Source organism: Pelecanus crispus, chromosome 2, assembly GCF_030463565.1.
Source record: "Pelecanus crispus isolate bPelCri1 chromosome 2, bPelCri1.pri, whole genome shotgun sequence".
Lineage (NCBI taxonomy): Eukaryota > Metazoa > Chordata > Aves > Pelecaniformes > Pelecanidae > Pelecanus > Pelecanus crispus.
In genome coordinates, this window is record NC_134644.1 from 170,672,165 (window position 1) to 170,687,898 (window position 15,734).

Sequence of the window (15,734 nt, forward strand, 5' to 3'; positions counted from 1 at the left end):
ATCTGCATTCAGGTACGCGGTACGTCTTCAGCTGCTGCCAGGGCAGTGAATCCAGCTCTCAACGGCAACGGCTACAGCAAACCCAGAAATGCAGATTGTGTTTCTGCTCTTGGCATTTTCCTGCTGAGTGACAGCCAGAAAATTGCTTACCATTTTGTCTCTCAAGCCCCAAATCACCACACACATCTCTTATTATAATGTACTTAAGCATATGCATGAAAAAGCATGCGAGATGGACTTTGTTATTCCAGTTCGCTACCTGTTACACTAATGACTGAACTTTCCAAAAAATGAGTATATGTCAGCTCTGAATTCTGTTCCTGTTCAGCCATACCACGTAAAGAATATAGGAAAATCTAGAAAGCTCAACAGTGTGTTACGAATTGTAGCATCAAATACATAAGGAAAGAGAACAAGGTTTCTACAGAAGCATATTGAACTGGCTTCACAGTGACAAAACATCAATTTTGTATCCCACAAAGCTCTGTTACCTTCATTTTAAATTATATGAAAGGCAGACTTACTGCAAACAAGATATAAATCCTGTCCACCTACTTAGCATAGAGTTGTCTTCTATCTTATCCCTCAAGCTGAAGGAGGAGAAATAAAAATGCTGAAAGCCAATGACAATCTTCCAGAGCTTTCCATTTTGTTTTTATATTGAAAAAGAGGCTTCTGGTTGCAGTTATACACCAGAAAAAACAATGCTTAATGAAACATACCCCTGCATAGCCCTTGAGGAGATATATAATTCCCAAATCTCCTTTTTGGGGGGCTTTTTTTTGTTTGTTTTTTTCAAATTTCCATGGGGATTTTTCTAGCTTTGTATCAAATTTCTGTTTCCCAGACATGAATGTACAGTCCTTGTAAATTCCTTCTGACAAAGCATGGAAAGAAAATTAAATTTTTCTAAGAAGTTCTAGTGGATGTATTCTTGGGCTTCAAAGCAACTGAATGCATCAGCCTTAACATTTCAGAAGTCGTCAACTGTGAATAAACATTTCTTACATCTTTTAAGTTTGCTGTGCCCTAAACTTAAATGCTGATCTATATCAGGACTGAACTGAAGATATTAAAAGAAGAAAGTTCAATGTTTAAAGGTTGTGAGCTTTAACAGTTTTTCTCATATGTCTCAAAAGAAAGAAGAAGGTCAAACGAGTGCTGGCTGCACCTTTGGGTGAACTCTGCCGCACAGAAATTGGCTGAGTGTAAAACAGCGCCTTGAATGTGCATCTGTATCCTTCACCTCACTGAAAAGTTGAGAATTCTCTGCCCCTTCCCTTCCTCTAATGGCATGGTTTGATTTACTCCTATCATGTTGCCTTCTTTATGGCTACATTTTGTACCTTATCATAGCTGCAATCACATTTCTTGCTGTTCAGCAGAACTGAACTATTCCTTCCACACTATCAAAAGTTACAGTGCTTGACAGCCCCCCATTCTACGTGCAACTTTTCTTCTCTGCTGCTCTGTACCCATGAAATGAATACTCTGGTACTGATCGTCAAGTCACTGCTTTGCTGTCTCAGTCCTGGGCCTGAAAAATGTAACTGAAGTCAATCAAGCAACTAAACTTGGGAGTTCTTAGCCACTGGAAATGTAGCAGTAGTCCTCTAAAACACCTACAGGAAATTAAACAATGATATCATCAGCCTATGTATGACTTTTTAAATCAACGTACTGCACCAGCATATGCCAGGTAACTGCATTTGTACTAATATAGCACCTGTTTGAGGTGCTAATATAGCACAAGGCTAACTCCTTATTGTGCAATCTTCTGTTTATTAGAGACTTACTTTAAATTAGCTTTTCAAGTCTTCAGGATAGGGCTTATTTCCTTGTATCTCTGCTGGTAGTAATATCTAGTAATAAACAACATGACTAATAGTTGGTAATAAACAATAGTAGCAGCCTGCATGAACCAAAACCGTGTTTCAAAAGCATCTATATTATTTCCTATCAAAATATTTGAAGGACAAAACTGATAACATGGAAAGTTACGATAACCACGGAAAGTTATGATTTAGATTTTTCTGACCAAGCACTAAAGAATAAAACATAGAGTTCAGTTACCAATTAGTCCTGCCCTGTAAAGCATTTTCTTACCCACAGCCGTTCTGCCAATTCATTTCATTTAGGATCTGTAACTTAAATAGAGGAGGAGGGGATAAGTTAAAAATAGCAGCAGCAAAAAAAGCCAATTAGTAGGAATTGCCACAATAACCTTTGTCAGGATAAATTTAAGGTATAAGGCTCGGAGATAGTTACTATGGCAACCACAGGCACTTGCAAGGTACCATTAACGAGAAATGCAGTATCTGTCACACAAGGAAGTAGATGCAGCAGCAGCCTGACAGGCTATTTAAAGACACTGCTTTCCTCCCTGCCCCCTTTTGTCAAAGAGCAGCAGGAAAATAAACTGCTACACAAGTAGCTTTAATATGTGTATTTTTCTAATTTTGTATTCTCTTTCCACTTCTTCAGTCACTGAACTGTTAAGACCTCAACGTAAGCTTTATTCAAATTGAAAAGGTTAGATTTACAGACGTTACCCGTGGTTTGTCTACTCTTGCAAAATAAATTTAGCTCACAACTCATACAAGAACTCCAAGTAGCAAAAGGTGAAACATTTCACCTAGGTACCAAAGAAGATACAGCCACAGGACTTACGGTAAAATAATAGTTTTACTGTATTGTGAAACAAGACATTCTGAAACTAAGACAATTATTTGTAAAAAACTTTGTATAAATTCGCTTATTTGCCAACACAATGTGCAGCTGTTATCTTTACAAAACATATTTTACCAGTTGGAAATTACCTCAGATATATGTCTGGTACTTCTTCCAAATACACACAAACAAGTATTCAGTATGAACAGCTTTAAAAAACAAGGTTTCTCCTTTTTCTACACAAATTCCATTTCACTTCCATTTCTAGTTTTTACCAAAAAAAGCCAATTTCAAACCTGGACTGTCACTGCTACCGCAAGCACCCTCATTAAAGACAAGTCTGCATTAACTAGTTACTGTACACACAAAATGACACAGTTCCCATCAGAACCCTAAATAATATATTTTTCAGGACTGTGAAAAAATAAGAAAATGTGTGCTGCTGCAACTCTTTGGTACCCCCACCTGCAGCACTGCATCCAGCTCTGGGGTCCCCAGCACAAGAAGGACATGGAACTGTTAGAGCAGGTCCAGAGGAGGCCACAAAAATGACCCAAGGGCTGGAGCACCTCTGCTACAGGGAAAGGCTGAGAGAGTTGGGGTTGTTCAGCCTGGAGAAGAGAAGGCTGCGGGGAGACCTTGTTGTGGCCTTCCAGTACTTAAAGGGGGCCTACAGGAAAGATGGGGACAGACTTTCTACCAAGGCCTGTAGGGACAGGACAAGAGGCAATGGTTTTAAACTGAAAGAGGGTAGGTTTAGATTGGACATGAGGAAGAAATTCTTTATGATGAGGGTGGTGAGACACTGGAACAGGTTGCCTGGAGAAGCTGTGGATGCCCCATTACTGGAAGTGTTCAAGGTCAGGTTGGACGGGGCTTTCGGCAATCTAATATAGTGGAAGCTGTCCCTGCCCAGGGCAGGAGGGTTGGACTAGATGACCTTTAAAGATCCCTTCCAACCCAAACCATTCTATGGTTCTACGATTTCAAAGTACACATGTGGATGGAAAGGTTTGTTGAATACTACTACCATTCTCAAAACCTGGGCCAGCTCAAAGGGGTAATTCAATTACGCCGGAACCACAGGGATACACCTGGTTTATATATAGCATCATTCACTGCTCCTACCCTCACTGTTAATGCAGCTATGGTTCACTAAAACTTTCTCTTCATACCATTTGAAGTTTCTTCTTGATTGATTCTGGGTTTGTTCATAACCAAACTGTATGTAGTAGAAGAATCCTACCGGAAGGATCTTCTTTACAAACTCAAAAATTATTATAAATAAATTATTACTAAACTGTATTTTCTTACCTTTATCAATCCCAAAGAGGCAGCTTCTCTCCTTTTAAACACTGCAAATTAAATACTAAAATCTTTCCTTATATAATACATCTCCTAAAACCAAAGCACTCAAGAGAACACACTGTGAAAACCAGACCAATGGTAGCTTGTGATTTAAATAGGTTAAATGTGGTCCTGGCGACTCAGCAGCCAAGCTTTCACACTGGTATTAGCAGGTGTTAGATCTCCTCGAAGCTGTGAAAGCTCTGCCAACTCATCAGGAGATGAACAACTCATTAACACCATTTTGATATAAAAGATAGGGCTGAGAACAAAGATTCCCTGATGAAGTAACCCTGGAAGAAAACTTTGGTGATCAGTATGTATAATTCACATATTAGTCCCTCATTTGTCAAAGGGAAAGGTTTTAGCTGAGACACATCCATGGCTGGGATTTTACCACACATGCTTCATAGCAACTATTAACAGAATTAATATTCTGCCATGTGTTCTGTGGAGTTGACATATATTTCAGTTTGAACTGAAAAAAAAGACAACGAATTAACACTTCAAGAAAAATACAGGTGACCTAGTAAACTGTACAGCAGGAGTAATTTAGAGAGAAAGATTTGCTCATGCAAGCAGTGACTCAGTAGATTCTTTCCAAAACAAGATTAGTTTCTGGAGACTTATACAGCAAAAAGGAAAAACCATTTTAATTGTATTAAAGGCGTGTAGCCACACAAACCACTCTGTTCTGTTATACTGAGTATATCTAGTTTCAATACATACCTGAATTTATCCAGATTATAATTTTTAATTTTGTCACATAATTTATAATGTTTTCAGCTCATTTTAAAAATATTAAAGCAAAGGCTGCTGTCTCTGCTTGCCCATTACCTTCCCTCCTCAGTTAAAGCACAGACCAATGACTAGGTGCTTGGCACCAGCACAATTTATGGGAAAGACGACTGAAAGGAAGAGGAGAATATGCAACTGGGGAACAGAGAAATATCTTAAGAGAATTTGAAGAATCTGAAAGAGCACCTGTCATCGGTGAGGGAAATCTCTATTCCATCCCAGAATAATCTAGTATAAACAGGCTCCAACCCATTACCAGCTCCTCTCCTTAAAGCTGCGCTTCAGCAGCTCAAATCCTGCATCAACTTCATGTGTGGGAATACTCCAGAAACCTTCAGGTCAGGAGTCAGGAAGAGATCTACAGACAATAGAGCTAAATAATTTAGTTTGTGAAGATAAGAATCATAGAATCAGAATTATTTAGGTTGGAAAAGACCTTTACGATCATCAAGTCCAACTGTTAACCTAGTACTGCAAAGTCCACCACTAAACCATGTCCCTAAGCACCACATCTACACATCTTTTCAATACCTCCAGGGATGGTGACTCCACCACCTCTCCGGGCAGCCTGTTCCAGTGCTTGACAACCCTTTCAGTGAGAAATTTTTCCTAGCATCCAATCTAAACCTGCCCTGGTGCAACTTGAGGCCATTTCCTCTCGTCCTATCGCTTCTTACTTGGGAGAAGAGACCAACACCCACCTCACTACAGCCTCCTTTCAGGTAGTTGAAGGGAGCAATAAACCAGTTTCCATTTAACCACCTTACCAACAGTTATACCAGACAGCAAAACTTTAACCCCATAATTGAAAGAAAAAAAAAAAAATACTACCAATCATCTCAGGCTATTAAACTTGAAATAGTTTTATAACTCATTCTTCCATTTACAATGTGTGCTTGCTTTTATTTTCTTTTTTTTCCCCTCAAGTGTAACAGCACTTACATTACTCTCTCATATTAGGTTCCCTTTTGCAAATATTTTCTTCCTAGCACTTCCTTTCAACTTAAATAGTTTTCAAGTATCACCTTCTCATTTGGTGAGATCGTACCAAGGAAGTGAAAACATCCTACCCTGTGTTGATACAATACATCTGCTCAAAAAGATGGTTGGTTTGTATTCAACTACTATTGAACCGTGGGCAGGATTTTCACAGATGTATTAAAACCTGCATCCAATTCCTAAGATGTAAAAGACAGCTCTGAGCTCATCATTCACTATTTAAAGTTCAGATTCTTTTTCCACCCTGTTTATCACTTTGGATTTATTAAGACTGAAGTTCACCTGCCAATTTATCACCTTGTCCTTCTGTAATTCCTCGCAGTCAGCTTCCCACTTTACAGCCCAGAGTTTAAGGAACCTTCCTAGCGAGGAAGCTTCCCAGCCCACTGCTCATTCCTCTTCCCACACAGTTTAAAAAGGCTGAGCAGCTCAGGGCCCAGCCAGATCCCAGAAGGGCTCCAGTGATGACTTGATCTCTACAAGTGATTATTCACTCCTCTGTCACCTTTCTCTTAAGCAATTAATAACTTTCCCTTCTTATCCCACAGCGGCTCAGATTCTCTATCAGCCTTTGGTTGGGAACTCTGCCATATGTCAATAATTATATTAATTAGACCTTCCTTACCCAGAAGCTTGTTAGCTCCTTAACAGAACTTCAATGGATTTATGAGCTACAGCTTCCCTGCATAAAACCGTGTTTACTCTTTCCCAATTCAGCACACTTATCCGATGCAGAAGTACACACACAAAAAAAAAGGAAAGAAACCTGTAACTAACCTTCTTTATTACAAGTCACCCTCTTTCCTGCAGGTACTCACAATTCAACATATTAAATCTGGAATGTTTCCATAATTTCGGGATCTTTCATAGCCTGAAAGCACCACATAAGACAAGGAATCATTTAAAAAATGTATATATGGAGGCTTTAAACACACCTACCACACTAGATAGAAATCAAAGTACTACAGGATTCAGATTTAGAGTTCCTCAAGTTAGAGTCCTGAGGGCCAGAAAATTAAACAACTCCAATGATCTTGTTTGAGAACCATCTATTATTCTTTAAATATCCAAAGCAAGAGCAGAATTCTTCATTTTTATTACAGCTGTCAACTGCAAGAAAACAAATTTGAAGCAGTATGTGTTTTCCAAAACTGAACAAACATGCTTCAAATGCTGTATTGTGGACTAAGAGCATACCAAGCTAATGTGGGTAAAACTCTCCCTTGGGAAGATCCAGCCATCAAAAGAGCAGGCAGGAGTGGAGACACAAAGTGGCCGAAGAGGAAAGATCATGGACTTAACACCACCCACCACCCTATTCCCTGCCAAGATTGTACACTTCTGTAGGGCAAATCACACATTGCACTCAAATTTATCAGAATATTGTTTTTAGAACCTATAAATCCTTGCATTATTCCAAAGAAGGCTACAACTTTTTGCCTGTGATCCCAGTTAGTATAGTAGCATCAGGAGAAAAAAAAGAAAACAAAGACTCCACCTCAAACCAACTTCTGGAGGCACCTTTATAACTGCAAAATGAAAATGTCATAAAAAAGCAGGCTTTATATACTATAGCATCTACGTAACATCTTTCAGTGATCTTTTCAGATCACTGTTGTTTTAGCTTTTGTTTCCAGTTAACGAAGGAAGAAGTGAATGGATGTCAAGACTGAAGAATAAATTCAAGCTGCTGAAGCACTAATTTTAAATGACTGTTCTCTTTGAAGGAAAGACTCATAAAACAGCTATTTTAATTATACTTTTGATCATCTAAAATAAATTAACAGGAATTACGTATTTTCATTTGCAACTTCAGGAAATCTACGCTGTACCATCATGATCTTTTACAGAACATCAGAGAGCAGGCAGAAAGCCAAATCTGTGCAACATCAGAGTGTAACTTTAATAAATCCTTTGGCCATTACAGCAGACGTAACTGGCAGCCACTCAAGACAATCTTCTTTCATCCCATTAATGCAGTCACCATGTCACCACAGCCACAAAACACAAAAAAAAGTGCTCCCAAATACAGATAGCACTGTAGGCTAAATTAATCTATTTATCTACAGATATCGATCAAACCAGGTGTGACCTGGAGCTGTACCTACACCCAAATGCTCACTCTTTTACTGGCAGCATGAACAAAAATGTCCTGAAATGTGTTAGGTAGCTCTTTCCCCGAAAATAAAGATGATGGTTAATTAGGAAATGGACTAAAACTATTCAGTTATCTTCACCATTTGAACCTACAACCTCTAAATGTTCAACACATCCAGATACCCTTCACTCCCTATTTCCAAGTCTCCAAATACCGTATTAGAGCAATTTATCAGGAAAATAAATTCCACAGCTATTTTTCATCTATTAGATGAACACACAAGGCACCAGGTTTTAGGTGCGAGCAAACAGAAAAAGTAATGCATCTAATCGGACCTATGGAGGAGGACTGTGCAAATACATGCTACCCACAGTAACAGACTACTTAAAGTAATATATGAATCCGGAGGCCAAGAGCCTTACCATAAACTGGCACTATGCCATCTGTAACAACAGAAAAATAAAGGAAGAAAAGCTAAGGAATGGAATTCGTCCTCTGGAGGAATAAAGTGAGAGAGGAATCAATTCATATGGACACGTGCCCGTAACACTGTTGGCTTTGGGAAGAAAGCGTGAGTTTATCAACATGTAGGTAAATTTTCAAATCAAAGAATATGTTAGGTTGGTAAGGACCTCTGGAGGTCGTCCACTTCAGACCCCACACTCAGAGCAGGGCTAACCTGGAAGTTGGCCACAAAGACTCATGTAGCACAGCAGCACGCAAGTGATACTCAGTTTTTGCTCCCTTCACCTGTCATGCCTTAGGCAGTGCCACCTTCAACCAGAAAAGAAAGAATTATGAAATAACCTGTGCAATAACAATGGTTGCAGCCTACCTTGAATTTAGACACCAAAGCAAGTCTTACAGAAATTTGGGCCATGCCAACTATATTAGTAGAGCTGCAGATATGCACCTCCCTACTTGTCTGTGCTGATCTCTATGGCACCTTTTTACCTTGTGGTTGTCTAGCATCATTTCACTTGGTATTCCTTGGTTTCTAACTTGGACTTTACTAAAAGAAGAGAGATGGCAACAGCCTACCTCAGGTGTGCTGACCACTGAGTAGGTTGGGGAACAAACAGAAATTTTGATTAAGTTTCCATCTCACAGAACTACTGACAAACATCGGTAGAAAAAGCAATGCTGATTAATACTACTTACCTTTCTCCTTCAATGTTCAGAAAGTCCGCTAGAAAAAGAATGGACAAACCCCAGATTTTCCATGGAATCATTTCTTCCTGCGAATGTTGGTATTTTTTAGATAATTTTAATGAGGGGACTAATGCCCAGTGAAAGGTTGATAATGTTCACCTTCATTCTCCGCTTTTTTCTGTCATCCATCACTGTTCAAACATGATTTTTCTAAAACCACAATACGAATCTATTGGCTTGAATATGCGTGAATTAAGGGCAAGCACAAGCCCTTTCAACTATGACTTCCTTCAGGAAGCAGTATTTTTTCCTGTTTAGCTTGTTGCTCCATTGTTATCTAACAAAAGAAACATTTATGGATTTTCTTACATTCTTACTTTTTCTTCCACGTATCTTGCACAAAAATGAAAACCCAATTAAAAAGTATTAGCACTTCAGCCAATTTTTTAATAGGCCTGCACTTTGTCAAATGCTTCCACAAATGTGCCTAGTATCCAAAAATTTCAATAAATAAATAATTTTTCCATCTACAGAAGAAATGAAGGAAGGAAAAAGTCTGGTTTCTTCTATGGAAAAAAAAAAAAAAGCTCTTTCTTCTAGTAATTTCTAAATCTGAATTCTGAAATCATTGTTCTGACATTTTCAAGAGATAGCTTCTGAACCTTGCACTTCCTACAACCTGTGATCTACTTATGATTTAAGGGGAAAATGATGATGACTATTTTGGATTTTGAGTGATTTACAGATCATGTAAAACTAGGATAGCAAGCTCCTACTATATCTGTGTAATATTTTGTATAGGGGCCAACTTATCTAGCCACGTTTATGTTGTGCCCTATTAAACTTAATAAATCCTGTCAGAGACAAACTTGGCCTGCACTCACAAACCTCGTGTTTCCCTAGCTGCGTACACAAAATATTAGAAACAGTGCAAATTAGGTCTCCTGAGATCAAGTCAATATTCAAAGAGGTCAGAAAAATTGCCATGCAGGCTAGATCCAGTGAGTTATCCACTCCCAATTTACAAAAACAGTCAAATTGCTTAGACCTACTTCTGAAGTGGGAAGAAGAGAAAGATCTGAGTAGTCACATAGTACCAAACCAGTTGCCTACCCAGTGTAGCATCCTCCGATTCACACAAGCAACACACTGGGCCTTTCAAATGAAGCTGGGGGAGGGGAGAAACATTTTAGACAGACAAACCTGAGAGAGGGGCAAACTCTCCATACCAGCAATTACAGAAGGCAGGCTTACCTGTGTTCCAAATATGTGTGGTTTTGACAGAAACAGAAATGCTAAATTCAAATGCAAATCATAGGAAAAAGATTCTCTTGCACACTGCCTATAGAAATACACTGTAACTGTATTTTCAGAACAAAAGGATAATACTGGACTGGGGAGGGAACGAAGGGAGGAACAGGCGTCTATTCACTTATTTGTTGCTGTAAAACCTACAAGGGTATTTGTTTGCCCATCATCAATTACAGGGAGAGAACACTGGAAAAGATCTTCCTGTTGGGAAGCGTGGCTGTTGCAGGCAGGTCCTCAGCAATTCCGCTCAGGACACCTTAGGAGCAGCCAGGTTCTTTGCCTCCACTTCTCTGTGAGGAAGACAGCTGAACAACCTGATGACGTCTGAGGCCTGGAAGTCTCTTCATTTCTAGCTGTATTCATAGACAGCTCAAAGCTCAGTTTTTCTTGGTGTACTCACCTCCCTTAACCTTTAAGAGAGAGCCCTTCTCTGCGCCCAACTTCATAGAATACATTAATAATCCCTTTTAAATTTTACTGTGCTTATCAAACCAAAGTCAATGCCTACATTAGTTTCATCCATTATCTGCATCTTCTACCATTTGATCTCCTCTGTCTTGTATACATGTGACCACAACTAAATGTCATAATTCTCACTTATTATTCCCTATTTCTATTCGCCTGTCCTGTTCTCAGATCACATGTGCCTTTGCACCTTACCAAAGAATCAGAATCATAGAAAAGCCAAGGTTGGAAGGGACCTCAAAAGAGCATCTGGCGTAACTTTTCATGGGAAGCATGTCCCATTTCAGTGCAGGAATTCCTTGACTGCTCTTACTATAAAGCAGTCCAAACCCCAAATTTCTCTTTATTATGCCTTCTATTGAACTTTATCTTTTTATTATTATGTTTATTATTTTCTTAGCCTATGACTTTTGCAGATTCTTCCTGTAACGTCTCCAACTTCTGCAAAGCGCTTTGAAATAAATATAAATATTAGAACTGGATCATACTATCGATCTGACCAGTGCTAGATATATCACCCTTTCCTACCCAAACGAACGTTTCCTTTCCAATTTCTTTGTTGAAAATAACTAATTATTAACTCAAAATTAGAAAGTATATTTAAAGATTGATTTGGCTATTAGTAAAAAAGGCAAGTCTTAAAAAATTAAATGTGTTTTTAAAAAATGCCAAGTAAAAGACAAAATAAAAATGATTACCCTGAAAACAGCAGGTGATTTTCATGTTTTAGTTAATACAACGTTTGATTTTTTTTAATTTGACTTGAAGGTATCTCCAAAACTTCCAGCTTGCCATGGTTTTAACATGAAGACCCAAGGAAATCGCTGTGAAATTTTATTTTCTCTCGATGACAGCATGCAAAGCCTTAGTCATAGCGGCTTTGTCTTTAAAACATAAACTGCAACAGCAGTGTAAGGAAAAAATCATTAATCTCTCATACAGACAACATGCATTGTCATAAACAAAAGCACAAATTAAACACTGACTTGGCAGCTACGAGAAATAACATTCGTGATTTACTTAGACACGGACAATAAATTTATTAAGGGAACTTATGGTTTAAAAAGGGGAAGAATTTTTAAGTCTCATACCCTTTGGAAGAAGACTTATTTCAAAATGTTTTCAATATGTATACACATTGTTAACTAACAGAAATTGCAGTATACCACATCACAGACGTCACAGCTCAATTAATCAATGCATTTAAATAAAATAATTAAGCAATAGTCAATGGCCCTCATTAATAGTATGCACACAAAGGACTTTTAGAAAATTCATTACTTCCCATGGATGAAAGGAACACCATACTATGTGATGATTGGTATATAAATAATAATAATAATTTGTTTCTTTAATTATTCTTCACTCATTAGAATTTAACAAAAAAAGTATTTAAAAATAGGTGAAGTCAATACACACAAAAGTTCACTTATCAAAACCGAGACAAACAGCTATACTTCTGCTGACTCTAAAAAAAAAACCAAAACAACAAAACTTACTATAGTGGATATGTCTAAGTAAACTCACTCATTTAACCGTATAAGCCTGCTAAAAGGCAGGAACTGCCAACCCAGCGAGAAGCTTGCCAGTTCTTAACTTGTGAGTGTTGACTTTGCTACTGTAGTATTTCTTTAGCCTATTTTTTCTTATACAACTCCCAATTAAAAAAAGCAAAACAAATTCCATCATGTTATTTCACACTGGCATTCACATGTGGATCACCAGTACTTGTCAGAACTTGTAAATTTTGCACAAAAGCCTCTGCCATTTGAAGGACTTCCTCATTTATGATGGCCTGTACCAGTGATACACCTATTCAGAAGCTTCAGGGCTACTCACTATTCTCAAGGAAATACAGCTCTCAAAAAATTTTAGATTTCATTCCAGCATCTAGTGGATAAGATATCCTCTCTGGTTGGGAAGATGCCTGAATGGTGAGAGATCCTTCACAGCTCCTCCATGACTGACACCATTTGACCCTTTTTCTCCAGTCTGTTCTTACCCAGGTCCCGTTTGCTTTCCATTTCTTAACTTCTCGCTCCAGCCCTATTACTGGGCAGTCCCAAGCTTTAATCCCTACAGTCCTCACACCAAGGCCAAATCAGTCTGAAAACTCTAATGTCTAAAAGTGTCGTATCTACAGCCACCAACTATGGAGTCTCACATACACGGAAGACTTTAACAACTCAGTTGTGTTGCACCACAAGGATAGATGAGAGGATTGACCTCCTCAGACGATCACCATGATAAATCTTCCACTGACAATAAAGTTTGCCATTCCCGACTGCCAGACACACCGTGCACAGAATAGAAATGTAAAGGCAATGCAGGGTATGTTGTACAAAATGAGATATCCTGGGGCACATAATGAGATAACATCTATTAACATAAATTATGAAGTGATTTACGCATAAATGAGGGTTGTCATGAAATTTAATTTTCATGGTTTGATAATCAAGTAAGAAACACAATAATTACCATACCTAAGTTTTTCAATAACTTAAAATCACTGCTAGTGGCAACACTTTTTGTTAACATACATAATACAATTCCCCTCCCGGAACTGTCTGCTATATTCTTCCATTTCAGAACAAGCTGTTGAATGCCACATCACTGTGATAAACAAGTTCAGTTTTACTGCTAATTACATTCAAAACATTTCTACATTCACAGCAAAGCCCCTTCAAGAGTGTGCAGTTGACTACTTCAAGAAACAGCTTTGCAGACCGGAGGTTCTGCTAGTCAAGCAAAATATCTGAAGGCTGAGCTTTCCAATAGCATGTATCAGAGAACTTGTTTCCCTCATCATCACGTGAAGTATATTCAACCAGACAGATTAACAAAACATGTTGACACCACAGTGTGGTATCAAACACATTTTTTATTAACTGAAGATGTTGCCGACATCTCAGCATCACTCACTGCTGCCAGAACTTCAGCAGAGTAACTCATCTGACAACTTTTTGCCAGGACACCAGTTGCCCAATGAATATCCCTGTGTATGTTAAAGCTTAAAAAAACTTGCAGATGTAAAGCAGCTAAAAATAATTTGATTTTGAATCTAGCTTTGTAATTAAACCTAATTATATTTTCAGGATTTCTTCGAAGGACCCTCCAAAACCCTTGCCCCTCTCTTTTCTTCAACGTGCCACCTCACAGGAGAGGGAGGGCAAATTTCCTTGCTTTTCCCTCTCTCCTCCAAATGAGTCTTAGTCCTCTCTCCTGACCACCGCAATCTTCCGAGAACAAAAGGCTTCAAAGTAAAACATATCACTAATTGTCCCATAATGGGACACAAAGAAACACTTCAAATCATATGGAAACCAAAAGGGGGAGTACGAAGATCACTAAGTAACATCTTGGGATACAGGAAAAAAATGAAAGGCTGATCCTTTCCATTGGTGCGTCCACAGAAAATACAATGGTAAGAGACAGAAAAATGAGTGAGCAAAATAATCACTAAGCCCAAATTATCAAGCAAGCAGTAAGCAGGATGCAGCATTATCCTTCTTTGTAAGTCTGTAGGCAGAGAATATGAAACCACTTAGAATCTCCAGCAATAAGAACGGGAATGAAGAAAACAATTTTCTGCTATCTACAATTTGTCAGGACAGGAGATTTCAAAATGATGGTGTTGAATGGAGGGAGAGTAAATTACAAAAGGAAGCAAGAGTGACCAAAGCTGGCAAAAAAGTTATAATTTAAATAAAAATGGAATGAAGAAAACATTAAGAATGAGGACAGAATCAAGCAGGTACAGGGAAGGGGAAAAAAGACCTGAACTTGACTGAAGAGCCTCTCCTTAAGTATTAATCAGATATTAACAAAAAGGTCAATGTGCACAGATAAGAAAAAAATTATAAAAGGAGAATCTATGAGTAGGCTTTGTTGAAAAGCATTGTCTATCCTGACTGAAAACACTTCGTTCAAATGCAAACTCCTGAGAATGATTGTCCTATGTTAAAAAAGAAAGACCTAGAACCATTGACCCTTGCTCCAAAAAAGGGGAAGATTTCTGATTTTTTTTTTTTTTTTCTCTCAGTGTAAGATTAACAAAAGCACTTTGCTAGAACAAGCATGCTAATTTTACGGCCTAGTGTATGTTCCACCTAAGTTTCTGTAGCAGATCCATCAGAATAAAAATTAAAACTCTAAGCAACATAGGAGCTATATACACATTGTTACAGTTAAAAGCATTTATAATCCAAGAAATATTTAACAAATGAGTTTAGAACTGATAGAAAACTCAGTGCAACTTCCAACCAAGGGTAAAACAATAAAATATTTTGCAGTGAAAATAAAAATCACTATCCTTAAAAGGTTTAAATACTTGCAAAAAAATACACAATCTGCCTTGATAAATGACTGCTTCAAAAGACTTATTGAAAGGGTTTATATACTTTACAATATAATCATTTAAGGATATTTAAACCTAAATTATTAAATCCATAGCAAAATAAAAGTAATTCAATCAAGGAGATGCACAGTAATTTTATAACCTTATTTGTATCATTATTTCTATTTGTTACATTTGTGCCGAACGTTGGGAGTGAAAAATCTCAACATTTACCAACTACAAAAACAATGGGAAACAGCAAGAGGCAGAAAAACAAAATTACAAAACAGTACGGATAAGAACATGAACATTCTGGTGAGTATTTAGACTGCTTTTAAAAAAAGAAAATAACCCAATTCTTTCTAAATAAAAGGAACAAGCACTGTATGTTACTGATATTTTTGTCCATTCCTTGATAAAATAAAATTGAGAAAATTCAGCTTTGTTTGAGTCAATGTATTTTCTCATGGTTGTGCTTTCGGAGTCACTAAGGCAAAAAGCATTCCAAATTTACTGCTATTGTTACATATTCTATACTTGGCTTTGACAATTGCATGC

General features: G+C 37.9%; 1 protein-coding gene across 1 annotated transcript in view; it reads right to left on the reverse strand.

Annotated features, from left to right (window-relative positions):
• TRAPPC9 (trafficking protein particle complex subunit 9) overlaps window positions 1-15,734 on the reverse strand; it is a 517,114-nt gene that overhangs the window by 302,809 nt on the left and 198,571 nt on the right. The gene's annotated exons all lie outside the window — the stretch shown is intronic.